We start from the raw sequence: 6,000 nt of genomic DNA, 5'->3' as shown, positions 1-6,000 counted from the left end.
AAGCGCAGACAGCGGAAGGAGTGTGAGGCAAACCTGCTACCGATCCACCCTTTCATTCAACCACTGTCTGTCCCATCTGTGACAGAGACTGTAATTCCCATATTGGACTGTACATTCACCTGGGAACTCACTTTTAGAGCGGAAGCAAGATTTCCTTGATTTCGAGGGACTGTTTATGATCAGTGGCAGCCTGCTAGGATGCTGGAGCCCTATAACTTCCTGGGCTTTGTATTGGTATGTGAATCAGTCACTTTCAGGATCGTATGGCTAGCTCTTATTGTGTGTTTTTAGCTACATCCTCCTGTGCCTGATGCAACCGTGCTTCTGAACGGGTGGCCATCAGTCCTGTTAGGTGGGTCTGAATTCCTGCAGAAGGGCTTGCAGCTCAAATCAAAGTGTCTTTTCTCAGTCACTAGCTCCTACAACTCCTGCAATCTGGTGAATAATCATCTAACTATGTTTTCCCACTGTTCTTTTAGATACTTAACTGAATTCTAATCAAAGAAAGCAAGTATTTGCATTTATATAGCGTTTTCACATCCTCAGGAATTCATAAATGGTTGCGTTTATTTGTACTGCAAAAATGGCCACCATGCTCCACCCTTTGTCTATGATTGGTCCCCTTGGAAGATAAGCCACACCCTGAAGTTTCACAGGAATGTGTAATTGGAACCATCCATCCCAAGGTATCACTGACTTTGCAAATTGTAACACGATTCACTTTGACTTCCTGAAGCAACAGAGGACACAGCTCCCCAGAAGACAGCAAGTGCCAGCCAAAGTGCCTTACCCCAGTCCAAGTTCATGCTTCCCCCAGCCGAAGTGCCTTACCTCAGTCCAAGTGCATCCTTTCCCCAGCCAAAGAGCTTTACCCCAGTGCAAGTATGTGCCTCCCCCAGCCAAAATGCCTTACCCCAGTCCAAGTACATCCCACCCACAGCCAAAGTTCCTTACCCCAGTCCAAGTGCATGCCACCCCCAGCCGAAGTGCCTTACCCCACTCCAGATACTGGGAGTGCGTGGTCAGATCTAGTTCAGATAGTACAAGGGTCTGCGTTGTGTGTTGCACCGGGGCATAGAGGCCTGCAGCATGGTGACGGGTCTAGGCAAACTCTGAGGGTGAGTCCACACCGAAGTTCTGCTGAGGAGGACTCAAACGAGCCCATCGATGTAACGACTTATGAGAGGGATGTTGGGGGCACTGGAAAGGGTGTCAGAGAGCCTTTCGGAAGTAGTGAGGAGCATGCAGGAGTCTGCCTCCCGCATAGTCGACAGCTCTGCGCACTCCATGGAGCCCATTATTGCCAGTGTGCAGGCAATGGTGGACTCCCAGAGAGACCGTGCTGATCCAGCTGTGATGCCGCTACCTGTAGGTAATGTGGCAGCTGCCATTGCAGCACAGGCACGAGGGAATGAGTGCATCGGTGCTGGTTTGGAGAGAATGCTCTTATGCACTCTGGGCAACAGGCCACTGGGCATCAAACTGCTGCCATGTCTGCTGGCTTTGAGACTCTGGCTGCTCTCAAGCAGTCTCAGCTCGATGCCACCCGACACCTCAGTGTTGCGTTCGCAGCTGGGTCCACCACGGGCCACGGGGGACCTTCCGGTCTTGCACCACAGCACCGACCTGACCTCCCTCAGTTTGGTGGTGGTGGTAATGTGCTGCCCCTGGTGAGTGACTCAGGCTCCTAGGGCCAGGATACAGATGATGCACTCCCTCAGGATCGTAGCATTCCTGGCCCCAGACCTGTCACTCCACCAGTGCCTACATGCATAGCCTGCCCGAGCGAAGCCACACTGAACCCTCCCAGGATGGTGTTGACCGATCTGCAGCCGGCCCTTCCAGGCCCAAAGCTGGTTCAGGGCATCCTTGAAGGACATCCGCAGCTTCCACACAGGAAACACAGCAGCCTTCCCAGACCCATGAGGCAACCACAGGGGAGACACTGGTGCAGCAGTAGATTTGGCATGTGTAAAAGGGATTATAAGGAAATGCACAAGGGTGAGAAATAATGTTGTTGTGTAAGTTTTTTGGACTGTTTTTTGCTCTGTTAGCCTTTTGCACTGATTTGGATTACATGATAAATCTTTGTTTTTTGCACCTATATCTGGGCAGGTGTCTCACTTGAGAGTGGGCAATTATGTATGAAGGCATTCATTGGGATGGCCATGGAAAATAAAAACTGAAGGGCCATGTGGAGATGAAATTATCTGAATCGAGCAGCAATCAAATGTCTCTGCATCTCCCTTGCAGGGTTGGGATGGCGACGTCATCTCCTGGGTGGATGGTGATCCTGGTCTTCCTCCTCCTCCTCCTCCTCAAGTCATACTGCTGGCTCTACCTCCAGCCACTGGCCCCTCATGAGATTAAGGTTGTGCAACATGCAGCAGACCAGCACGAATATGGAGACCCGATCAGGAGAGTACGGCAAAAGCGACACCAGAGTGGTCCAAGCAACAGAACCTCTATTTGAGGATCCCTATACAGTGCTCGATGATGCACGTGGTGGCCGCAATCCTGAGGTTCTGAAGTGGAGTCAGCAGCCAAGTGCACAGGAGATAGCCCTTGTCACCAAGCAGCCATCTACAATCCCGGTTTGACCCAGTGAAAACAGCGGGCACACTACTCTGGTGCAGGATGAACAAATCGTCGTTGCTGCCTGGGAACCTAAGAACATAAGAAATAGGAGCAGGAGTAGTCCATACAGCCCCCACGAGCCTGCTCCACCATTTAATAAGATCATGGCTGAACCGATCATGGACTCAGGTCCACTTCCCTTCCTGCTCCCCATAACCCCTTATTCTCTTATCAGTTAAGAAACTGCCTATCTCTGTCTTAAATTTATTCAATGACCGAGCTTCCACAGCTCTCTGAGGCAGTGAATTCTACAGATTTACAATCCTCTGAAAGAAGAAATTCCTCCTCATCCCAGTTTCAAATGGGCGGCTCCTTATTCTAAGATTATGCCCCCTAGTTCTAGTCTCTCCTAACAGTGGAAACATCCCCTCTGCATCCAACTTGTCAAACCCCCTCATAATCTTATATGTTTCGATATCACCTGTCATTCTTCTAAATTCCAATGAGTTAAGGCCCAACCTACTCAACCTTTCCTTCTAAGTCAACCTGTAAGGGGTGGTCTCAGGGGTCAGGTTCACCTCTGACCTTTTTGAGCAGTTCGAATCGCTCCCACTCCCTTGGGTTCGAGACTCTGGGTTTATTTGGGGGATGTGATAAAGTGCAAGAGACAACTGGTTTGGTGCAAAAGAACTTTGATTTTATTAAAGACAAGAAAGTTCAATGTCACACTTATAATCACTTAAAATAAAGAACAGTACATCACACATTCAAAGGGTTTCAGCGAATAATACACCTCCCACCTCCCAATACCTAATACTAGTTAGATTAGACTCCACGGCAAACAGGGACTATTCTTCCCAATCCTTTACTTTAATTAGCGATGGTTCGCGATTTCGGGGTTCGCTGTATTCTGTTGGTTCTGCTTGCCGTACCCCGAACATCATAGAGGACTTTTCACTGCGTAGTCTTCAGTTGGGTGGTGTCCGCTGATGCGGAAGGGCGCGATTTGGATCTATGCGGCAAGTACCCGCTTTCCTTCAAAGTCTCTTTCGGTAATGTTTTCACCTGCTGGTAGTCAGGACTTAGATTGTAGAGTGGAAACTTTCGATTCTTCAGTTTCTTCGTTGTGGAGTTTCGTTTCGAAATCGGTCGATCATGGTGGTCTTTGGTGGTACAACGTTGGCTGTGTTTGGCTGCTGCCGCAATGGTGATGTTCTTCCTTCCCTTTCGATTTCAGGATGTCGAGGCTGGAGAAGTTAATTACAACTGCTGTGGTGGTCTCTCTCCCTTCTTGATGCTAAGCGTTCCTAGCAATGTCTTCAGAGACAGCAGTAACTGTATAGCATACCCTTTGTTAAAACAGGGGCCAGTTATACTGTTTGAGTTGTCCTAATCGTCATGCCAAATCAGTCCAGACTTTTTGATATTTTGACGGGCTCGAAAATTCTTTGTGATATTTTGGTGGGTCCATTAAAAATGTTAGCTTGACTCGGGTGTGTCGATCTTCTAAATCTGTTTCTTGATGAAAATATTAGCTTGGTATTTGCAATATATTTCTATGCTTTTTTTTTTCCCATGCGGGCTAGATGGATCTTTTGTTATTCATATGCTGAAATGGCCTTCCAGATTCAGGTTGATGGTTAGCTATCTCTGGTTAATTGTTGCTATGTTAATGTCTTCTGTGGAGAAGGGTTTTTCGAGTATACACAATTCTCCCAGACAATTTGTTTTAGCTTCAATACCCAGACAGTTTCAATATTCAAAACTAGTTTCCTTGAAGGATAGTTCCTTTTGTTCTTTAGCCCTGCCCGCACAGGTTCAATCTTCTTTGTAAAATCCCAAATTCGATTAAAGTTCATAGTTTCTTCCATGTGTACTTTAGGATTTCAAACTTTCTGGCAGATAGTTCCAACTTAAATTTATTTTCCAATGAGTCCAAACACTGGGGGTTTTCCCACAAATTTTGAACCCTTCAGTCCCCCTGTGACACTCTACATACTTGAGTGTCATGCTAGGTGAGCAAAATTCCTGATTTCCCGAGAGTCAACCTTCCCTGTATTTACCGAGCTAAAACTTTAACGTGCATCCCCCTTTGAAATGCAATGCAGCTTACAGGCAAGTACAATCATTTCAATTCTATTACAGCATAGAGCAGGTGCGACAACCCTCCATTACTCCGTTATTACAGTAAAACAAAGGTACACAGTGCAACACATTTTTTAGTAACAAGGGTACATAGTCAAACACATTTTTAAGTAACATTCTTACAATACTCGATTGCAGCATTTTACAGCAGGTAAACTTAAAACAAATCAATCATGGTAACATGGTGTCACCCCTCCCTGTGCGATTCCCAAGTTTGGCCAAGGAGCGTGCAGCTCCCTTTGGTGCCTGACCTGATGGCCTCTGTGTTTCACTTGGCAAGTGAGACACCATATGTAAAGATTAATCGCTAGTTGACAGACAAATAAAATGTGGGAGGCTATTCTGATTCCTGCTGGAACTTCTATACTTCTGAAAATGTCCCACCAAGGCGGAATTGTGATCTCCAGAATCTTTCTCCCTATTTCAATGGTTTTCTGTTCGAGAGTATAGAAATGTTTTTGTGAGATTACTACAGCTGCTAGCAGAGTGGTAAGATGTTCGGGTAGAGGGGGAATTGCATAGCCAAAATGTGTAACATAATCCTGCAGGTTTGTAATGTTTTCCTGTGAGGTGAACAGTGGAGGGTTCAGGGATGGGACAATCTGTTCCTGGGCCACTTGAACTGATGCCTCAGGTTTAAAGCAAAAACTGCTGTCACTCACCGGACACCAGAAGTGTCCATGCTGGTAGTGGGGCACACTGGTGGTGACACAATATGTCCCACCCCCTATGTATGCTACCTGTGGAGGGATATGGTCTTGAGCCATTACTTCCATGGTACAGTTAATAGGCTGTGCGCCAGCAGCTTTAAACCCACACTCTGATTTAGAATTGGCATTCAAGTGCTGGGAGCGCAGTATTATGAGTGCACCCCGGATCCGGCACCTGGAGAGACCAATACCCGTCATAGCGTGTTCCCACTTTATGATATACGGTGGGACCACTGCGAAATGAACGTCTGCACCTCCTTGAATGACTCCAATGTTCTCCACCCGGTATACCGGTGAGGGTCGGGCTGTCCTACCCATGACCGGCATCATTAGTACTATCCCCATGATGGTGTGGTAAGATTTCCCGCAATCTACTGGGACAGGGTAGGGTTCAGAGCCTAGGCGGAGCTGGCATGGGCTTAGTGAATTACTGTACAGGTGGAGGGCTGCAAGGTGCTTGTTACTGACCCAGGAGGGGACTAAACCTTGTTTTAAATCCTCCAGGTTGTTGCGGCCCTCGCCCAACAACCATGCCCCATATAGTATGCACACCTCGTTCTGTGCAGCC

Source organism: Pristiophorus japonicus, chromosome 6, assembly GCF_044704955.1.
Source record: "Pristiophorus japonicus isolate sPriJap1 chromosome 6, sPriJap1.hap1, whole genome shotgun sequence".
Lineage (NCBI taxonomy): Eukaryota > Metazoa > Chordata > Chondrichthyes > Pristiophoridae > Pristiophorus > Pristiophorus japonicus.
The sequence above is the reverse complement of the archived record's forward strand: the minus strand, read 5'-3'. Positions refer to the sequence as shown.